General features: G+C 41.3%; 1 protein-coding gene across 2 annotated transcripts in view; it reads left to right on the top strand.

The window, feature by feature from the left end:
• The window catches only part of ZNF81 (zinc finger protein 81), a 71586-nt gene that overhangs the window by 7910 nt on the left and 40488 nt on the right, over positions 1-23188 (top strand). The window lies entirely within an intron of this gene.

Here is a 23188-nt window from a genome sequence, read left to right as displayed (position 1 = left end):
ACACACGTTTTCTCTGCTTTTCAAAAAACTATTCTTGCTCAGTTGTTGATCCTCCATATTTTAAATTCTTTGTCCTACTGATTTCCATTTCTTTTTCTTTTGCTCACCTTTCTAGAAGTATTTTTTTAAACTTCACCTCCCAGATTTTCTTCTGTGTCTCTCATTAATGCTGTTCTATATTGTTGGAGGATGGAGGCAATGAAAAGTGCCCACCAAACTTGGAAGGTATCTTGAAACTGAAAAATGAGGCAGGCAGCTCCATATAATCAATGGATCAGTTTATTGTTACAGGGTAACTTACTCACAGGGTGGGATCAGGGGGGCGATGATCCAGAAGTATTTGCAGCTGCATTCCACACAGCTGAGGGACGATTGGGACAATTTCATAGTTAACCTAGGGTATGGGGGTATGTGCTTGGAAACAGGAAGTGCATTCCTAAGTCAAGATTTATGAATGGGTAACTGGTCTTATGAGCACTGGGAATATGTCAGTGAAGGTCTTCATTATTGTTTATAAATTTATTTTATTTTTATTTATTTTTGGCTGTGTTGGGTCTTTGTTGCTGCAAGTGGGTTTTCTCTAGTTGCGGCGAGCGGGGCTACTCTTCGTTGTAGTGCATGGGCTTCTCTTGTTGTGGAGAACGGGCTCTAGGCATGCAGGCTTCAGTAGTTGTGGCACGTGGGCTCCATAGTTGTGGCTCATGGGCTCTAGAGCACAGGCTCAATAGTTGTGGCACATGGGCTTAGTTGCTCTGTGGCATGTGGGATCTTCCTGGACCAGGACTTGAACCCCTGTCCCCTGCATTAGCAGGCGGATTCCCAACCACTGTGCCACCAGGGAAGCCCTTCATTATTGTTTAAAGACTACCAGAGCATAGAGGCCACCAGACCTAACGATCGTGAAACAATATCTATTAACTACAAAGCCCTTGATGACAGAGAAGAGGCTTACTGCACAGTACAGCTCTAGGCAGGGTCACTGGAAGGACAGGAGGAACTGCAGAGGCCCAAGATGGCATCTGTTAAGATGACAACCATACATAAGTTTTTATTTTAAATAGCTCTGTTTCTTTTCAGGATATTCCCTTATAATAGCATACTATTTTTGTTTTATGGATGTAGCATCTTATCACTCTAAGGATATTAGTAATAGTTTTTTAATCTAATTTTTTAAAGATAATAGACACATGGCTCAAAAATTAAAAATATATAAAAATTTTAAATACACAAAGCTATATAGTCTAAATTCTCTTACCCATCTTTCTCCTATCTGTTCATCTCTCTTTAATACATATAACCAAGTTAGTTAGTTTTCTTGGCATGAGTTTCTTTATGCAGATAAAAGCAGCTGAGAACATATTATTTTCTCCTTTTAAGTTCACAAAAGGTGTCCCACAAAACAAATTTTTATCAATTTTTAGTAACTTTAAGTCTTTTAGTGAGATAGAATATGAATTGTAAACAATGCTGCCATGAACATTTTTGTTCATGTCTTGTGATGTACATGTGTCCATCCCTCTCTTGACTATATGCATAGGGGTGGAGTTAGTGGGTCGTAGATTCAGCCTATCTTTTAAAAATGTTTTTATTGTGAAGTATAACATATATCCAGAAAAGTGTGCAAAACAGATGTGTACAGCTCAGTGATTTTTCACTATGTAGGTCTAGAAAATGCCCATAGTCAGCATTCCAGAATCCCCCTACTCCCAAAGATAACTACTCTCCTGACTTTTATGATAATTACTTCCATTGAGAAGAAAATCACAAGATACAGAGTGGAAGAAGAAACAGACAACATAGGACTTATATCCAGGATGTATAAAGAACAACAAAACAATAAGAAAAAGCAGACTACCCGGTAGTCAGAGGCCTTATTTGAATAGGTGTATAACAAAGGAAGAAATCCAAATGGCTAATAACACCTGAGATGGTACTCAATCTCTTTAGTCATCAGGGAAATGCAAAAGTTAAACCACAATGTAATACCACTACACTCCCACTAGAATGGCTAAAATGAAGAAGCCTAACAATGACAAGTGTTAGCAAGAATAGGGGGTCATATCAGTAGTTCATATACTCATTTCAGCACATATAGCTGCTGCTATGTTAGCTCATATCAACAATTCATATGCTGCTGGTGGGAGTGTAAATTGGCACAATCTCTTTGGAAAACATTTTAGCCTTCTTTATCAAAGCATACATAGACCATATGAGGAAACACTTCTCCTAGGAAAATACTCAAGAGAAATCCTTGGCTAATGTGCCGGGACACACATTTAAATGCTCCCTGTAGCATTACTTGTAACAGCAAGAAACTGGAAATAACTTAAATGTTCATCAATAGTAGAATGGATACAGAAATTGAGCATAATATTGAGTGAAAGAAGCCAGACACAAAATAATTTGTATTGTTTTAATTTATGTAAATTAAAGCAGAACAAAACCATATTGTACAGGGATGTATGGTTAGGTGGTGAAACTCAAAAGCAAGTGCTTACTATCAGAGGCAGGATAGTGGTTTCCACGATTGATGGGGAGGCTGGGTGGAAGGAGGGAAAGAGGCATGAGGAAGGCTTCTGGGCAAAGAGGTGGCAATGTTCTGTTTCCAGACCAGAGTGGGAATTACGTAGGTATTTGCCTTGAATAATTAGTTAAGCCAAATATTTATGTTTCATGTATTTTTTGAATGAGTATTATATTTTGTAAAAATCTTTTGAAAAGGAAAAGAATATCTACCCTCCGATTTTGACCGCAGTCTCCCATAAACCCTTTCCAAAGACAGCTACAAAAACATACATACATACACACACAAACACACATACACACTCTGCTATAGCCATTTTTAAACTTCCAACACTTTTCTCATTTAACAATAACTCTTGGTGATCATTAAATGTCAGTAGATGTAATGAGTTGCCTCTTTCTTTTTAAAGGCTGAATCTTATTCAATTATATGGATATATCACAATATAACCAGCCCTCTGTTAATAGACATTTAAGATGCTTCCAGTCTTTTGCTATTACAGATAATGCTGCAATGAAAATCCTTATTTCATCCTTATACATATTTCAGTTAACACAAGAGGGAATATGTTTAAAGAGAAATTTCTGCAAATGGAATTCTCAGGACAAACGATATATATGCATTTTTATTTTTGATTGATATAGCAAAATGACCTTCTTTGTGGGTTGTATCAGTTGTATAAGAATGCCTGTTTTCACCATACCCAAGACAGAAGAGTGTCTTGTCATATTTTTCTTTTTGGCCCATATAATAAGTTAAAACATGGTATCTTAGTACAGATCTAATTTGCATTTCTCATGTTATGACTAAGGTCGAATATATGTAATTGTGTTTAAAGATCCATTTATATTATTTTTCATGAGCTGATTTTAAATTTCCTTTGCCCATTTTTCTATTAGGTTTTTGCTATTTACGTATTAATGACAGTAGCTCTTTGTCTTTTATATGGGTCCCAAATATTTTCCCTCAACTTCTCAGTTGTCTTTTAAAGGAAAATATTGACTTTTTCTCCATGCATTTCACATAATTGTGCTTATCAATCTTTTATGTCCTCCAAGCTTTGTGTCATAAGTAGAAGGCCTTCCCCATTGCTCAGCTATATTTAAAAAAAAATTCCTGCCTTTTCTTTTTAGTATTGGTACTTCCATGTTTTTAGTTTTGCTTTTACTTCTGTGACTATCTGTATTTTTGGTTGTTGTTGTAAAGCCTTAGCTAGGGATCAATCTTCATTTTCTTCAAGATGCCTACACATTTGTCCCAATACCAGTTATTGAATAACCTATATTTTCCCCACTAATATGCAGCACTACATTAGGATATATATATAAATATTTATATTCTAATACATAACTCTGGGTATATTTATGCACCTTATTCTCTTCTGTTGATCTAATAGTTGTAGTCTTTATGATTCTAATTCCTCTGTATTTATAGTTTATTCTAATACATAGGAGGACTAAGTCTCTGATTACTCTTCTTTTTCAGAAATTTACTGTTTTCTTGACTGTTTTATTTTCCGTACACAACTTATAATCAGCTTACCAAATTTAAAAATAATCCTCTTGTTGTTGTCAGTGAGTTTGCATTAAACTTGTATTTTAAGATACGACCATTCGTCTCTTTATGATAATTCAGATTTACTACTAAAGTACAGAGTATGTCTGTATTTTTTTCAAGTAATCTTTGCATTTTCCATTAGTGTGATAAAGTTTTCTTCAAATGTATTTTTGACATTAGTGCTTGTTTCTGTTATCTAAATGAAAAAATACAATGCAAATGTATATGAATGTATATCATTACAAAATGGAACTAAAATGACAGTTATACACACAGATAGTTGGAAAGTGAGTGAAAGGAAAAACAAAGAATCCTATGGTTCTCTTATTCTTGTTCAGGAGAACGATATAGATATTGATGGACCTTGTTAGAGAAACAAGCGTATACTTATGGTTCCCTTTTCTCCACATCCTCTCCAGTATTTATTGTTTGTGATCTTTTTAATGATGGCCATTCTGACTGGTGTGAGGTGATACCTCATTGTAGTTTTTATTTGCATTCCTCTAATAATTAGCGATGTTGAGCATCTTTTCATGTGCCTGTTGGCCATCTGTATGTCTTCTTTGGAGAAGTGTCTGTTTAGGTCTTCTGCCCATTTTTTTGATTGGGTTTTTTTGTTGTTGTTATTGAGTCGTATGAGCTGTTTGTATATTTTAGAAATTAAGCCCTTGTCGGTCACATCATTTGTAAATATTTAAGGGAGACAGATTTCTAATCTCAATCATTCATGAGACAGAATGGGGAGTTGGAGGGTCTGTGTCTGGCCTTGTCTGCAGATACAGGCAAAAGGAGAAAGGTCTGCATTTGTTCTTGTCACAGGCAAACAAGGGAGTCGTTTGCAAGTCGTATGGGCGTCATGGGAAAGAGTGGATAGCCAGACTTATCTAAGTCATGTGGGAAGAATGGTTGTTTGTGGTAGGTCATTTCTCAAAAAGGAATACAAATAGGTAGGAGGGATTTCTTAACTGTCACTGTTTTCAGGGCTCAGGTGAAGTTTGACATTGTCAGGGGTTCTCAGTTCTGTTTGAAAACTTGCATCTAGTCCTAGATGTCCATGACCCCGGCCACATGGCATTCTTCTGCCCCACAGAATGGCTGAGTGATGACCAAGGGAAGTGGTTCAGGGAGACACTTGGAGGTGTTGGCAGGTGTTTTGCGTGTGAGAAGCTGGGACCCTACCTGCTGTTTCTGACAGACTTCTTAGCAAGATTAAGGGGAATGGTGATAGCATCCTGGTTGCAGGTATTGGAAGATCTGACAGTTAAATTTAAGGCTCTTGCAACAGCTTGGGAGAGATGTGCCAGGGCATTTTCCTTTGTGAGGAAGGCTCCAGGGGGTGGTTCTGAAAGGCAAAGATCACTAATGCCTGTCCCTTTCCTGTACCTCCTGAGGTCTGAGGTGTTTCCTCTTCAGGTTCTGTGTTGTTCCTCATCCTCTACTGACACAAAATCATTATGGCCCATTCTAGTACCTATAAATTCACCTCCTCCTGCCCAATTATCTTCTACTAGTTCCCAGACCTTTCATCTGAATGAGTCAGGTACAAGAAAGACAAGGGCATTTTTATAAACTCACAGAGATCTGTTATGTTGTGCACTTTGGCCCATATGGGTCACTGTAGGGAGACATAGTAAGCAATGTACTGAACCAAGTAGTATTAGCCTTGTGATCTAGGACAGTGTCCATCCAACCAGAGAATCCAGATAGCTGAACCAGAATTAAATTTCAGTCTCTCAGGCTCCCTCCCTGCTGGCTGGGCTGCCACGGAGAGGGTTACCAGCCAGGCTGGTCTGGGGTCGCTAGGTGAAAGAAAGATTATACCCAGAAATGTTCAACGGAGGATCCCAGATTGTCAAAATATGTCCATATAACCCCTGATCACTAATTACCCAGGGAGCAGCTGAAAGGAACTGCTTAGTTTCTGGGGAGAGCCATATTCATTGACCCAACTGCTTTACTAGGGCGTATGGACCAGAAGGAGGCAAGGGTGATAGAGTCTGAAATCCTTTTGAGTCCATTTCTGAGGAGGCCATTCCAACACTCGACAATACCAGATGCTGGTGGATGGTGGGGAGTGTGGAAGTCCATCAGATACCTTGACTATCAGCCTATCATTACATGGCTTTTGCAGTAAAAGGTGTACCATTTTCAGGCTGCAGATAAATAGTCCAGGATGCCAAAAACCTGACACAGATTAATTCTAAGGGCCACAGCGGTGTGGCTGGAGTCAGCTGAGCAGACTGAAACAGCAACACTTCAACTTGAAAAAATGTCAACAATGGTGCAACAGTGGTGACATCCCTGAGAGCAGGCTCTTGAGGTGTGATGCAGTATGCCAGGAGCAGGCGGGCCCACAATTCACGCAGTGTGTCCTTCCTCATCCCAATGGGTCATCTTTTAGAAGGAGTCACGTTTTGGCAGGCAATGGTAGCTTCTGCAGCAGAAAGATATAGTCTTGCAATTTGCGCCCAGTCTGTGATGATGGTTGTGTTGCCACGTCCGTGTGATGATGGATGCAGAAAAGCAACAGCAGTAATAAAGGCCCTGAAGGCTCCATCAGCAGTGTGATTCCAGTCAGTGTCATCAGAGACTCTACCCTTACCATGGGCACCTACGTGGGTGACCCAGACCGTTCAATTAGTAGCCTTGTTTTGTTTCCATGGCCCATGATACCAAAGAAGGCTGCCCAGTCTCCCAGCCTGTAGTCTTCCAAGTGGGAGACTGAACAGCTGGACATTGGCAATAGCTTAAGAGTCAATAGATATCAAAGGGAATATTGGCCAGAGTTACAAGCATAGGCTTGAGTTCTGCCTGCTGAGGGGAGTGCTCACATCCATTCTCAGTTCTACTAAGGTTGAACAGCCACAGAGCCCGGTAGAAACCATTAGATTCCAGCTTAGACCAGTCATTAGTGGATCAGGTCTAGGCATTTGAGGGATCTTCTATGACTCGAGTGCCCCATGAAACCCAGCAGCCTTGCTCCACGGTTGGCAGAGTGGGAAACAGATTTTCCCCCAAAGGGAAAATCTGTCCCATTTTCATGTGAAGCCAGGCCAGCTGTGCTCTTGAATATACTCTTTCCTTTTGACAAATGAGGCTCTTTTGGGGCCTTCCCACCTTGTTAGTCATCGAGTCTGAATTGACCTACCCCCAAAGGGGAGTATCAAGCTGGAGGGTTTGCAAGGCCTCCATGAGTTAGGTGTTCAGTTTCGACAAGGGCCCAGTAGTAAGCTAATAGCTGCTTTTCATAAGGGGTATAGCTGGTAGCTGTGTAAGGAAGACAACAAAGCCTGTACCCTAGGGGTCTTTTCCAAACGGAGGCTGCCCCCCATTGCTAGCGGCCCCAGTAAGCAACATCATCAGTTACACAGACTGGTAGTTCAACAGGGTCATTTAGGCTTTGGGGACCCTGAAGGCAGAGAGCAGAGAATGTGCCACAGCGTGCCAGACAGCATCCTACACTGACCGTTGGTTTGGGCCCCACTCAAAAGATATTGTTTGTGGTTTAGCCAATATAAAGGATCAAATAGAATGTCCAGGAGAGGCACATATTGTCTCCCATTCCCAAAGAGCCCGATGTGATGTTGGGCTTCCTTTTTGGCATAGGGTTCAAAGAGGTAGAAGTTTTTCTTTGATTGCAAGAGGGATAGAGCATCGTCCATCCACCCAGAGGTCCCAGACACTTTAGTCGAATTTTGTCAGGGTTTATCAGCGACCTCTGATGGCAAAGGCGTAATAATACTATGGGCGAAGCCATTGAAATTAAGGCTTCCGACTGGCTAACCAAGAAGACTTCATCTATATAGTGAAAAGTTTGGACAGCAGAGGGTAGAGGCAGTCTCGCCAAAGCCTGACCCACTCACTGGTGCAAAACGCCAAGGTACTCTCATTACTTCTGGGAGAGCACTGCCAACGTATAAGGAAGGCCTTGCCATGTGAATGCAGATTGGTCATGGTCCTTGGTGTCAAGAACTGTGTAGGGGCTGAGATTTTACCCTACTTGTAAGCTAAGAAGTTGGCTTGCCACCGTTTCAAGTATGTTGACAGAGGCCATGAGACTCCTGAGTCAGTGATGGGAGACTTTACTTGTCACAGAAAAATCAGTAGCCAGAGTCAGCGTGGTTGCATGTTAGAGGAAAAAAAATTAAATCTCTTAGCAACCCAGGAAATCTCTACAAATATAAAATAGAAAGAAAATTGTTTTGTTATTGAATAAGCATCAAAGCAGACCACAGTGCTCATCACAAGCAATTAGCTAAAGAGATTGCAAAGACAGAAAGAAATCTCACCCTTTTCTGGGACAGAGCAGATAGAATCCATTACCTGCTTGTTTTCAAGATAAATGATAACTTATCAAGTCCTCATGCAAGAGGACTTGACAGGACAATTCGGTCTACATTCTTTCATAGTTCATCCTAAGTTCACCTGGTAATGGGAGTGGCCATCTGTGCTAGTTAATTGCCTTTATCTAAAGGCAAAATCAAACTTCTCCTGTCTCTATGACAAGCGGATAGTTCCAGCTTAGAGCCAGGTGCCTAGGCTAAGCTCCCAGGGTGACAGGGAGATAGGGTACTATCTTCCTTGTTGTCTACATGTCAATGAGGTGTCTCCCAGACCCTTAAGAAAAACATTCCTTGGGCTTCCCTGGTGGCACAGTGGTTGAGAGTCTGCCGATGCAGGGGACACGGGATTGTGCCCTGGTCTGGGAAGATCCCACATGCCGCAGAGCGGCTAGGCCCGTGAGCGATGGCCGCCGAGCCTGCGCGTCTGGAGCCTGTGCTCCGCAACGGGAGAGGCCACAGCAGTGAGAGGCCCGCATACCGCAAAAGAAAGAAAGAAAGAAAGAAATACAGAGCCTCTCTGTTGGAATGATATATTGCTTTATCGTGGAAGCCACCACCTACAAAGAAATATAATTGTTCAGGATGGGGCTGGGGGAACAGTGCCAAGGACATAGTAGCCACTCAATAGTATTTGTTGGGTCATATGGCATATACCCTGAGAAAACCGTAATTCAAAAAGAGTCATTTACCACAATGTTCACTGCAGCTCTATTTACAATCGCCAGGACATGGAAGCAACCTAAGTGTCCATCAACAGATGAATGGATAAAGAAGATGTGGCACATATATACAATGGAATATTACTCAGCCATAAAAAGAAACGAAATTGAGTTATTTGTAGTGAGGTGGATGGACCTAGAGTCTGTCCTACAGAGTGAAGTAAGTCAGAAAGAGAAAAACAAATACTGTATGCTAACACATATATATGGAATCTAAGAAAGAAAAAAAAAGTCATGAAGAACCTAGGGGTAAAACAGGAATAAAGACACAGACCTACTTGAGAATGGACTTGAGGATATGGGGAGGGGGAGGGGGAGGCTGTGACGAGGTGAGAGAGTGGCATGGACATATATACACTACCAAGCGTGAAGTGGATAGCTGGTGGGAAACAGCCACGTAGCACAGGGAGATCAGCTAGGTGGTTTGTGATCGCCTGGAGGGGTGGGATGGGGAGTGTGGGAAGGAGGGAGACGCAAGAGGGGAGGGAGATGCAAGAGGGAAGGGATATGGGAACAGATGTATATGTATAACTGATTCACTTTGTTATAAAGCAGAAACTAACACACCATTGTAAAGCAATTATACTCCAATAAAGACTTTAAAAAAAAACAAAGAAATAAAATATTTTTTTTCTTATAAGCCCAATGAATTTCTCCCGAGTTCCTGTTGTTCAGTAATTAACATCACACGTACATAATGTAGCCCTGCAGTAATGGTTCCATCTCCCCAAATAATATTTCCCAGATGCAAAACACAGAGACAGCCATGGTCATTTCTAGGGTACAGATTGAACTTTTGCTTTATTTCTTTATTTATTTTATTCTTTATTTCTAGATCATATTTTCCTGATAGTGTTTCAGAGCTATTTCTTAACTTTAGAATCTTGTGCTATCTGCAGAGGCTTAATGTAGTTGGTTTTAATTATTTTAAGCCTTGAGGAACAACCCAGCCTATGGGCCGTTGCTTGCATTGGTCCAAATCAATAACAGGCATGCAAATCTCCCTGAATAATAGGCATCTACTTTTGTTTATCTATACTGGGATGACTGGAGAGAACTTGCATCCTAAAATTAATACAGTGACATAAGACCTATCTTCTGCAGTCGCTATCTATAAATGCCAGGTTTCTGTTTGTCTGTTAATTAGATGCTGTTTTAAACCATTCTTCTATCCCTTCTGGTGTAGTCATAGTGCAATACCTGTTTGTTCCCTTGAATATGCTGTAATTCTGAACTAGTGATGCTATCCTAGAGTTATTTGATAACTAACTGCTCCTGGACTGTACAGATGAGTGACTCGGAGACCTATGTGGTGATTTTTTTGCCCCATCATTAAATTATTCCTAACAGTCCAATTCCAGAATTTTCTGTTTCCATTTGACTTGAGTTTCCATGGCTTTTAAACATCTTGCATGATGTGACTCCATGCAGTTTGCCATTGTATTATGTGTTTTTGTAGTTATCCCAAAGCACCAAGTTTATTATTCAAAGTCTCATTACCAAAAGAGTTAGCTATACCTGTGCCTGTTCCTGTTTCTTCCAGGATTGTATTCCTATAAGCCTTGTTTTGCCCTTGTGTGGTCCCAAACAGGCCCCTTAAACAGATTCCATAGTGGGAGGGCTCAGGGATACAAGTCTAGTTGTGAAGACTGATTTTTTTTTATTATTAGTTTCTGCTTTATAACAAAGTGAATCAGTCATACATATACATCTGTTCCCACATCCCTTCCCTCATGCATCTCCCTCCCTCCCACCCTCCCCATCCCACCCCTCCAGGCGATCACAAAGCACCGAGCTGATCTCCCTGCGCTCTGTGGCTGCTTCCCACTATCTATCTACCTTACGTTTGGTAGTGTATATATGTCCATGCCTCTCTTTCGCTTTGTCACAGCTTACCCTTCCCCCTCCCCATATCCTCAAGTCCATTCTCAAGTAGGTCTGTGTCTTTATTCCCGTTTTACCCCTAGGTTCTTCATGACATTTTTTAAAAATTCCATATATATGTGTTAGCATACAGTATTTGTCTTTCTCTTTCTGACTTACTTTTAGCCTCAGATATATTAAGAGAAACTATCCACCTATAATCCTAGGGGCTATATTAAAATAGACTCAGGGCATTGCCATGTTCCAAACGTAGTAGGGAGATCTCGTTTATATATATCTTACGGGGTCTGTTGATAGGATTTTTACCAGTTTGTATGATGTAATTTACCATCACTATCTTTACAGCTATCAGTAGTCTTATTGAACCAAACCCTTACCATAGTAAAGGCGAGAGAATAGTTCTCTAGTAGGATTACTCCTACAGTTCTCTTGATTGTAGTATAGTTAAGAGAGTTCTTTCTTCTATAAGGATCCTTCCAGTCAAACTAATTAAAACATTTTTGTGTCAAATGTAGGGCTGGAGTATCTTGATGCATATTAGTTACTTTACTTTGGTATTATAAAAAATTACTAATGAAGATGGTTCCACCTTTACTCTGCCAATAATTGACTTGTTTGATTTAAAAGTCCAGATCATGTCTATTCTGGGAATACAATATGGAGTTGATTAGAAATATGTAATTGTGGAGACCATTACTTGGAGTATAGAAAAAAAAGCAGTGTAATATGTGTTTTCTAGTAAAATCTGATTCTTAGGTAATTGAAATAACTGCTGTGACTAGGACAGCAAGGCAGTCTATGAGAATGGTAATGTTTGCTTGTAAGGGAGGAAAAAATAATTTTCTTTCTACCCTTCTAAGTTCTTGGCTGAGACCCCTTTAATAAAAGATAAATTAATAAGAGAAAACAAGTTTATTAACTTATATACCTCATGTATATATGGGAGATACCCAGGGAACAATGAGTCACTCAAAATGGTGGCTTAGAATTCTGGCTTATATAGCATCTACAATAAAGAACAATAAATTTATGGGGAAACGACAGGACAAAGGAAAGCAGTTTTAGGTTTCCAAGGGCAGCATACTGTGGGAACGTAAATATATGGGAGAAGGCTAATGGTAGATAAAGGCTAGTTAATAAAGTTTGTTATGTAGGTGCCGTCTCCAGGCTGATAGGGTCTAAAGTTGCCTCCCGTGATTAACTTTTGTCCTTCCTGGGAGAGAGGAGAGGAGAGACACTTTGAAAATTTATATCTTTTAAAAAAAATTTTTATTGGAGTATAGTTGGTTTACAATGTTGTGTTAGTTTCTGCTGTACAGCAAAGTGAATGAGTTATACATATACATATATCCACTCTTTTTTAGATACTTTTCTCATATATGTCATTACAGAATATTGAGTAGAGTTCCCTGTGCTATACAGTAGGTCCTTATTAGTTATCTATTTTATATATAGTAGTGTGTATATGTCAATCCCAATCTCCCATGAAAATTTATATCTTACTTTTAGGCAAATGGGAGGGCAGGGAGCTTTTCATGTACCTGCTTCTTCTCAACTGCATTCAGCTCAAATAATCCTTATGCCAAAGTGACATATTCTGCTACCCTTCAACCTCATTTCAGTTGAGCTCAATACCAGTATCACTCACTCTAGAAAACTTAAGTTTCAAGTCCTTTGTGGGAGCGACAGTCCTGTCCTCCTGAGGTACTGGCTTCATAGGGGAAGCATGAATCCAACTGTATTTTTTTTTTTACTTGGAAAGGTCCCTCCCAGTGTGGTGACAGCCTGTCTTTTCCTGGGGCTCTTTTATGTAGATGAAATCTCCCTTTTGATAGAGGTGGGAGACTTTTTCCAGGGGGTCTTTCTAGGTTCTTATGACTTTATGTCTCAGGGTTTCTGGGGAAGAGAGAAACCCTTTTAAGAATTGAATATGATTATGGGAAGATTCAGTTAAATTAGGCACAGGACATTGTCTCAGACCAAAATTTATAGGCCTGCTAAACATAAGTTCAAAGAGAGTGATTTCATGCTTGCTGGCAAGGGTTGCTCTAATTTTTAACAAGCTAGTGGTAAAGCTGTAGGCCTTTTTAACCCTAATTGGTTGCTGAATCTTGGCCAATGAGTTTCTTTAGAGTTTGATTCATTTGCTGTATATGTCCACAGGAATAAGAATGATAGGCTATATGATAGCTTGTAGAAATCTGTAAACATTTTTGTAATTCCTGAACAACAGTGGAAATAAATTGACTTTTTTCTGTCTGATTCAACGTGCTCTGGTATCCCCAAAATGGAAATTACGTTTATTAAGAGAACCTATACCATTGCCTGAGCGCTGGCTTTTTGAAGAGAGGAAAACTTCAGGCCATTCTGACATCATACACACCATAAGTAGACAAAACCTCCTACGTTCTGCAAGCATTGCTTCTATGAAATCCAACTGCCAGCAGTTCCTGTTGGATGGGAAGTTGGTTGGGGAAAACTTCTGGTGCTTACCTTGGGAGTGGCCTGTAAAGAATTCTGCTGACAGATAGCACATCTCTTTAATATGTTTTGAATAAGTTCATCTCTTTGGTAGGTGTAGTGAGAGTCTTTAAAATGCCTTTATCAATGGTGAAAAACTGAAACCATTTCCACTAAGATCAGGAACAAGACAAGGTTGCCCACTCTCACCACTGTTACTCAACATAGTTTTGGACGTTTTAGCCACAGCAGTCAGAGAAGAAAAGGAAATAAAAGGAATCTAAATCGGAAAAGAAGAAGTAAAGCTGTCACTGTTTGCAGATGACATGATACTGTACATAGAGAATCCTAAAGATGCTACCAGAAAACTACTAGAGCCAATCAGTGAATTTCGTAAAGTAGCACTTACGGGGGCTGGAATGGGGGAAGGGCTCTCCCGCCTCCATGGCCTCCTTGCCTCCCCACGGAGAGGGGAAAGGAGTCAGCCAGCTGTCGGTGCTAGAAGCTTCAGGATCACGCGCTCGGACAACGGACTTTCTCTAGGAGCCCGTGCGCCCATCCTCAACCAGGAGAAGACGCTCAACCTCCCACATGTCCCGTCCACCTGGGTTTCAGAGGATCTTGCCTTCTGACCCGGAGGCAGAGGGATTGAAGCCATCGCCTTCCTCCCCTACTAGAAACACAAGAAGAAGCTGAGAGTTACGTGGCCGGATCAACCCAGGCTCCTAGTGCAGTGTTAGGACTGAGGGCCCCAAGGCGGGAAAGTGGGAGACTCGCCCCTTCCAGCTCATTCACACCTGCTGCCTCCGCCCTGCTGTGGGTCGGGTTCTCTGCCAGAGTGGCCTACCCCTTGCGTAGCTTTTGTGATTTGATGTTCTGTTTATTTACTAAGTGGGCAGGTTGCAGGTGTGGTGCAGGAGTCCTGAGGTTTTGCTGCTGTATACCTTTTTGTTTTAAGATTTTGGTTTGTCAGGCTCGCTATGTTCATTTCACGCATCGAGGGTTTTCTCGTGCCCGAGACGGCCACGACCAGCAGGAGTGAGCTTTATTGTGTGAAGAGTTCAGGGAGGTCTGTGTCTTTATTCCCGTCTTACCCCTAGGTACTTCATGACCTTTTTTTTTCTTAGATTCCATATATATGTGTTAGCATACAGTATTTGTTTTTCTCTTTCTGACTTACTTCACTCTGCATGAAAGACCCTGTGTCCATCCACCTCACATAAAATGACTTAATTTCGTTTCTTTTTATGGCTGAGTAATATTCCATTGTATATATGTGCCACATCTTCTTTATCCATTCATCTGTTGATGGACACTTAGGTTACCTCCATGTCCTGGCTATTGTAAATAGAGCTGCAATGAATATTTTGGTACATGACTCTTTTGAATTATGGTTTTCTCACGGTATATGCCCAGTAGTGGGATTGCTGGGTCGTGTGGTAGTTCTATTTGTAGTTTTTTAAGGAACCTCCATACTGTTCTCCATAGTGGCTGTATCAATTTACATTCCCACCAACAGTGCAAGAGTGGGGGAAGGGTAAGCTGTGACAAAGTGAGAGAGTGGCATGGACATATATACACTACCAAACGTAAAATAGATAGCTAGTGGAAAGCAGCTGCATAGCACAGGGAGATCAGCTTGGTGGTTTGTGACCACCTAGAGGGGTGGGATAGGGAAGGTGGGAAGGAGGGAGATGCAAGAGGGAAGAGATATGGGGATATATGTATATGTATAACTGATTCCCTTAGTTATAAAGCAGAAACTAACACACCACTGTAAAGTAATTATACTCCAATAAAGATGTTTAAAAAAAAAGTTCAGGGAGGGAGGTGCCAGCCCGGGGTATCGATCCCCAAAACGAGGGAGACGGTACCTTTCTGAACACTTCACTCACTCGCATTTTACTTGGGCCGCCCGACTTCCCATTCTCACTAGAAAGAGAAGTAATTTTCCAAACGAGGAGCAGGCCAAACACCGAAGGAGCTGGGCTTGCCGGCCACTTCCCTCCCAACAAGAGCTAGCGTGGTTGGTTTGGGGTTTGGTTTTCACAATTTCTGAGTTAAAACTGCAGGCCGCTTCTGCCTCCCAAATCCCGCACGAGGGCACAGGTGCGTGGCGAGCATCCCGAGTGGCTGTAGCCATGTTTTAGCTGCTTGGAGACCTGGATCCAGGTGACCCTGAGACAATTCCAAGTACACTTTAACCCACTAAGTCAGCTACGTAAGACGGTGGATGTCCGGAACAAGTTGCCAATTAAGGTGGTACAAAATCTTGGTCTCCCATCACTGGGGGAGGTGGGGTGTCAAACGCTCCTGCCAGAGAACCTTCCCCTACGAGGTTCTCTCAGGGGCCATCCTCCATCAGCCCTGGCCACCAGTGGGAGAGTGACGAGCAGGGCAGAAGGGGATGGGAGTCACTGCCCCCACAGCTCAGGAAAGAGGCGATTCCCACCCTGCGCCCCTCCCGCAGCCTTGTTGCAGAGCAGCTACACGGAAGCCTCCAGAAGCCACAGCAGCGCCCTGGATGTCACACCCCTCTGAGGGAACTAGGTCTCGTTTGGATTTGCAGTGTTCGGATGTTCTTTATTTACAAGACCAGGTTTTGCCTTCTGTCAAGGCAGGAAACACTGTCATTGTCCCTCCCAAAGCCTGGAATAAAGAAAAGAGGCAGTGTCAAAAAAAGAAAAATCCATAGGAAGAGAAAATACATTCACAGTACTGTACTGTATTTAGTGATACTGTAAGTTTATGTCATCTGTTTACAAGAGGAATCATCCGTCAGTACCTACATCAATATTGTCTTATATGATACAAAACACTGTAGATGTTTTACATATTAACACTAGATATCAAAAATGAAAAGGTAATGTGAAAAAGAAATTCATATTTATTTACAGTTATATTGATTCATGCATTGATAATGCATGCATTGATTGCAATCAATATATATTGATTCATGCATTGATAATGAAGCAGCTATATGATTGCTTTATGGTAGACTAGTGTAATCGATACAATTGCTTCACAGTAGCTTACACTCGTATTACACTAGCTTACACAGTAGCTTACAGTAGTATACACTAACGAATGACTCGTTATAAAATTTTTGTGGCATACAATATTACAGTCATATTCATAATACAGTATTGGAAACATTGTTACTTAAAAAAACCCTTACTTCTGATGTTAGGCTGTTAAGCAGTTTCTCCATTTAGGAGAGAGGCATACTGTACAATAACGTAATTCTTTGAGAGCAAAGTCGTAAAACAGTAAAAAAAACTAACACACTATTAATTTTATATTAAATATCACTCACCTTATGCCTATGTAAGGATAGGCTGTCCACTGGAACACAAGTCTTGCACACAGTGTTCTATATGAAGCATACTTAGGCAATGATAATGGCACAGAAACATCTCATAGAGTTCTTGCCATACAGTTATTAGAGTTTCAAATGAAGACAAGCACATACACATCGGATACATTTGGTAACTGTACGGCACGATGATTATTTGCTATTCATTAAGTGCATGTGGGTCATCATAAAGGTTTTCATCCTGGTCTTCACGTTGAGTAGGCTGGGGAGGAGGAGGAAAAGGAGGAGTTGGTCTTGTTGTCTCAGGGGCAGCAGAGGTGGAGGAGGTGGAAGCGGGGGCAGGAGAGGCAGGCACACTCGGTGTAACTTTATGGAAACACATCATGATTTCTGTCTGACTTTTGTGCTTATTCATGTCTCTGAAAATGTTTCTACACAGTACCAATCCTTCCTCCACCATTTGCATTAGTTTCAGTGCCCCTATCATCGAAGGATCCATGTTGTTAAAGAAGTCAAAAGCAGTCTTTTTTTTTCACATTCTTTTTTCCCCTCTAATTTCTATTTATTTTGATTTTTATTTTCTATTGGAGCATAGTTGATTTACAATGCTCTGTTAGTTTCAGGTGTACAGCAAAGTGATTCAGTTATACATATACATAATACTTTTCCCATTTCGGTTATTACAGAATATTGAGTCAAGTTCCCTGTGCTGTACTTCAGAGCCTACATTTTTTTAAACATCTTTATTGGAGTATAATTGCTTTACAATGGTGTGTTAGTTTCTGCTTTATAACAAAGTGAATCAGTTATACATATACATATGTTCCCATATCTCTTCCCTCTTGCATCTCCCTCCCTCCCACCCTCCCTATCCCACCCCTCTAGGTGGTCACAAAGCACTGAACTGATCTCCCTGTGCCATGCAGCTGCTTCTCACTAGCTATTATAAATAGAGTTGCAATTTTGGTACATGACTCTTTTTGAATTATGGTTTTCTCAGGGTATATGCCCAGTAGTGGGATTGCTGGGTCGTATGGTAGTTCTATTTGTAGTTTATAAGGAACCTCCATACTGTTTTCCATAGTGGCTGTATCAATTTACATTCCCACCAGCAGTGCAAGAGTGTTCCCTTTTCTCCACACCCTCTCCAGCATTTATTGTTTCTAGAATTTTTGATGATCAGAAGCAGTCTTGAAGAGTCAGAACCCTTCTGCCAGATTGCCTAATGTCAGTTTGTTTTCTGGCCCTGCTTTTTCTACATCTTCTTCCTCCTCATTGTCTGGCACTGGTTGGGAAGCATTCACCTCCATCAAGTCGCCTTCTGTGAATTCTCTGGGAATCTCCTATTTTAAAAATCTCTGCTGCTTCCACAACCTGAAGACACAGTGAGTAGGAATCAGACCTTCACCAGAACCTTCATGCTGGCCCTTTGTTCTTGGACTGCTCAGTCTCTATAACTAGAAATGGAATGAAACATGTGCCAAATCCACTGGGTGTCAATTTATTAAGAAGTTAGTTTAGAATCGAGGCACCAGTCCCTCCCACCAGGAAGCTTACACAAGCCTCTTAGACCAGCCTCACCTACCAGCGGGCAGACACCAGAAGGAAGAGGAACTACAGTTGTGCAGCCTGCAGAACGGAGACCACAAACACAGAAAGTTAGACAAAATGAGACAGCAGAGGAATATATGCCAGTCGAAGGAACAAGATAAAACCCCAGAAAAACAACTAAGTGAAGTGGAGACATCAATCTACCTGAAAAATTATTCAGAGTAATGATAGTAAAGATGATCCAAGATCTCGGATAAAGAATGGAGGCACAGACCAAGAAGATACAAGAAATGTTTAACAAAGAGCTAGAAGAATTAAAGAACAAAGAAATAGAGTTGAACAACACAATAAGTGAAATTAAAAATTCTCTAGAAGGAATCAATAGCAGAATAAATGAGGCAGAAGAACGGATAAGTGACCTGGAAGACAGAATGGTGGAATTCACTGCCTCAGAACAGAATAAAGAAAAAAGAATGAAAAGAAATGAGGATGGTTTAAGAGCCCTCTGGGACAACATTAAACACACCAACATTTGCATTATAGGGGGCCCAGAAGGAGAAGAAAGAAAGGGCCTGAGAAAATATTTGAAGAGATAATAGCTGAAAACTTCCCTAGCATTTTCTTAGGAACAGTCACCCAAGACTAGGAAGTGCAGAGAGTCCCATACAGGATAAACCCAACATGCCAAGACACATATTAATCAAATTGACAAAAATTTAAGACAAAGAGAAAATATTAAAAACAACAAGGGAAAAGCAACAAATAACATACAAGGGAATCCCCGTAATGTTATCAGCTGATTTTTTCAGCAGAAACTCTGCAGGCCAGAAGGGAGTGGCACGATATATTTAAAGTGATGGAAGGGGAAACCTACAACCAAGAATACTCTACCCAGCAAGGCTCTCATTCAGATTTGATGGAGAAATCAAAAGCTTTACAGACAAGCAAAAGCTAAGAGAATTCAGCACCACCAAACCAGCTTTACAACAAATGCTAAAGGAACTTCTCTAGGGAAAAGAAAAGGCCACAAATAGGAACAAGAAAATTATGAATGGGAAAGCTCACCAGTAAAGAAATGACAACAAAGGATTTAGAATATGACATAAACTTAGTTGATAAAGCAGTGGCAGGGTTTGAGAAGATTGACTTGCATTTTGAAGGAAGTTCTACTGTGGTTAAAATGCTATCAAACAGCATTGCATGCTACAGAGAAATCATTCATGAAAGGAAGAGTCAGTCAATGAGGCAAACTTCACTGTTATGTTCTACTAGGAAATTGCCACAGCCAGCCCAGCCTTCAGCAACCACCACACTGATCAGTCAGCAGCCACCAACATCGAGGCAAGACCCTCCACCAGCAAAAAGATTATGACTTGTGGAAGGCTCAGATGATGGTTAGTGTTTTTTTTAGCAATAAAGTATTTTTAAATTAAGATATGTACATTTCTTTTTTAGATATAATGCTGTTGCACACTTAATAGACTACAATATAGTATAAACATAACTTTTATATGCACTAGGAAACCAAAAAATTTGTGTGTCTCACTTTATTTCAATATTTGCTTTATTGTGGTGGTCTGGAATACCCACAATATCTCTGAGGTATGCCTATCCTAGCTGTTACAATGGGGTGGACTTGAGATTGGCCACAAGATTGGTGAGGAAGCCCCCAGACTGGATGAGAGTTAGGACCAACCAGAACACTGTTCAGACAGCTGTCTTTAAACCTACTTTGTGGTACTTGGTGTGCAATATCTTGTCCAGTTCCTCCTCATTGACTGCCAGTAAAGTGGAAGACCGTATATTGAACAGTTGACCATACAATTTGGTTGAACATTTTCACTACTGATTCCATAGACTTCCCTCAGATCTCCTTAATTTGCCTGTCTTAGTTTTCTATCATTGCTCTAACAAATTGCCACAAACTCAGTGGCTTAAAACAACAGAAATTTATTATCTTATAGTTCTGTAGTTCAGAAGTCCAAAATGGCTCTCACTGGGCTAAAGTTAAGATGTTGGCAGGGGTGGGTTCCTTTTTGAAGGCTCAATTATCTATTTCTTTGCTCTTTCCAGCTTCTAGAGGCCACACATATTCCTTGATATGGTCCCCTTCATCTTTAAAGCCAGCATTAGTGGGTCAGTTCTTCTCACACTATATCATTCTAACCTTCACTTCTACCTCACTCCTACACTTTTAAGGACTCTTTACATTGGCCCTAACTGGATAGTCCAAGATAATTTCCTTGTCTCAGGGTCAGTTGATTAGCAACCTTAATTCCATTTGCAACCTTAATTCCCCATTGCCATGTAGTATAACATATCCACAGGTTCCAGGGATTAGGATGTGGACATCTTCAGGGCAGGAAGGTCTGTGAGTCCCTTATATTTCCTTTTCCAGAAAGCCATATCTCTGTGCACAGCCTATCCTTTGTCTTTAATTTTTGTCAGTTTGATTACTATGTGTCTTGGCATGTTCCTCCTTGGGTTTATCCTGCTGGGACTCTCCTTACTTCCTGGACTTGGGTGACTGTTTGCCAAAAACTTGGGGAAGTTTTCAGCAATTATCTCTTCAACTATTTTCTCAGGTCCTTTCTCTCTCTCTTCTCCTTCTGGGATCCCTATAATATGAATGTTAGTGCATTTAACGTTGTCCCAGAGGTCTCTTAGACTGTCTTCATTTTCATTCTTTTTTCTTTATTCTGTTCTGAGGCAGTGATTTCCACCATTCTGTCTTCCAGGTCACTTATCCGTTCTTCTGCCTCATTTACTCTGCTATTGATTCCTTCTAATGTATTTTTCATTTCATTTACTGTATTGTTCATCTCTGTTTGTTCTTTAGTTCTTCTAGGTCTTTGTTAAACATTTCTTGCATCTTCTTGATCCTCACCTCCATTGTTTTCCCGAGATATTGGATCATATTCACTGTCATTATTCTGAATTCTTTTTCCGGAAGGTTGCCTATCTCCACTTCCTTTGCCGTTTCATTTTGCCTAATTTTCTGTGATTGTGGATTCCGTTCCACAGGCTGCAGGATTGTAATTCTTCTTGCTTCTGCTGTCTGCCCTCTGGTGGATGAGGCTAACTAAGAGACTTGTGCAAGCTTCCTGCTAAGAGGGACTGGTGGTGGGTGGAAGTGGGTCTTGTCCCTCTGGTGAGCAGGGCTGTGCTCAGTAAAACTTTAATCTGCTTGTCTGCTGATGGATGGGGCTGTGTTCCCAACCTGTTTGTTGTTTGGCCTGAGGCGATCCAGCACTGGAGCCTACAGGCTGTTTGGTGGGGCTAATGGCCTCCGGGAGGGCTCACACCAATGGGTACTTCCCAGAACTGCTGCTGCCAGTGTCCTTGTCCACGCAGTGAGCCCCAGCCACCCCTCACCTCCACAGAATACCCTTCAATACTAACAGGTAGGTCTTGCCCAGTCTCTTATGGGGTCACTGCCTTTTTCCCCTGAGTCCTGGTGCGCACAAGACTTTGTGTGTGCCGTCCAAGAGTGGAGTCTCTGTTTCCCCCAGCCCTGTGGAAGTCCTATGATCAAACTGCACTAGACTTCAAATCTAGATTCTCTGGCTCCTCCTCCTGTTGCCAGACCCCCAGGCTGGGGAGCCTGACGTGGGGCTTAGAACTTTCACTCCTGGGGGATAATTTCTGTGGTATAATTGTTTTCCAGTTTGTGGGTCACCCACCTGGCAGGTATGAGTTTTGTGTTTATCACAGTTGCGCCCCTCCTACCGTCTTGCTGTGGCCTCCTCTTTGTCTTTGGGAGTAGGGTATCCTTTTTTGGTAGGTTTCAGCATTTTTTTGTCAGTGGTTGTTCAGCAATTAGTTGTGATTTTGGTGTTTTCATAAGAAGGGGGTGAGCTCATGTCCTTCTACTCCACCATCATTTTGAAGTGACCTGCTGGCTCAGCAGGGTGGTGTGGGACACCAGTCAGCCTACAGCTCCTACAGTTCCTGTGGCTCCTACAGGATCCTTGTTGGGCCAAGTGCTTGGTTAGCCCTTGCACTGCCCATCCTAATCATCAAAACTTCCAAGAACTGTGAAAGGTCTGAGATTTTATCCTACTTGCAAGCTAACAAGTTAGCTGGGCACAGTTTCATGGATGCTGGTAGAAGACATGAACTCCTGAGTCAGAGACAAAGGACTTGAATACTCACAGCATTAGTGGTAGCCAGAGTGTGAACATTTGCACCAGTTCTCTAAGCCTCAGTTCCCACAGGGTGATGCAGAGGGCCAGGTGATACCTGCACATTCAGTGGATTCCATTATAGGAGAGGAACCCCAAGTTTGTGGATCTCGAACCTTTCATGAAGGGCAGTAAGCCTGCCTGATCCTTGCCTTGAGGAAGAAATATCTTGAGTACAATTTCTAGTATAACCTGCCCTTTGCTCTGGAGAGGGGCACTCTGTCTTCTAAGCCTGTTCACTATATAAATATCTTTGAAAAGATAATTTGGAAAAAAGGCAGTTAAGAGTCTGCTTGACAGATACACAGAAATGTGAGATTTGTGGAGAATTTTCTCCCAGTAGTCTCTCAAGTCCCTTTTAATCTGGAACAGATCTAACCAGTTCTCCTCCCTCTTGTTTTTCCCCTTACTATTTATTTATTGAAGAAATTGGACCATTTGCCCTGAGCTGTGTTCCACATTTTAGAATTTGATAATTGTATTCTTGTGGAGTATTTAATAGTTCCCATATCCCCATTTTAATGTGAACAGATAAATCTAGAGGCTTGATCAATGCAGATTCAATTTTTAGGCAAACATACTTCATAGGTGGTATTGAGTGCTTGCTAGTTCATCCCCCCAGAAAGCACATAATGCCTGGTTGTCTCTCT

Source organism: Mesoplodon densirostris, chromosome X, assembly GCF_025265405.1.
Source record: "Mesoplodon densirostris isolate mMesDen1 chromosome X, mMesDen1 primary haplotype, whole genome shotgun sequence".
Lineage (NCBI taxonomy): Eukaryota > Metazoa > Chordata > Mammalia > Artiodactyla > Ziphiidae > Mesoplodon > Mesoplodon densirostris.
This window is presented reverse-complemented; position numbering and strand designations above follow the sequence as displayed.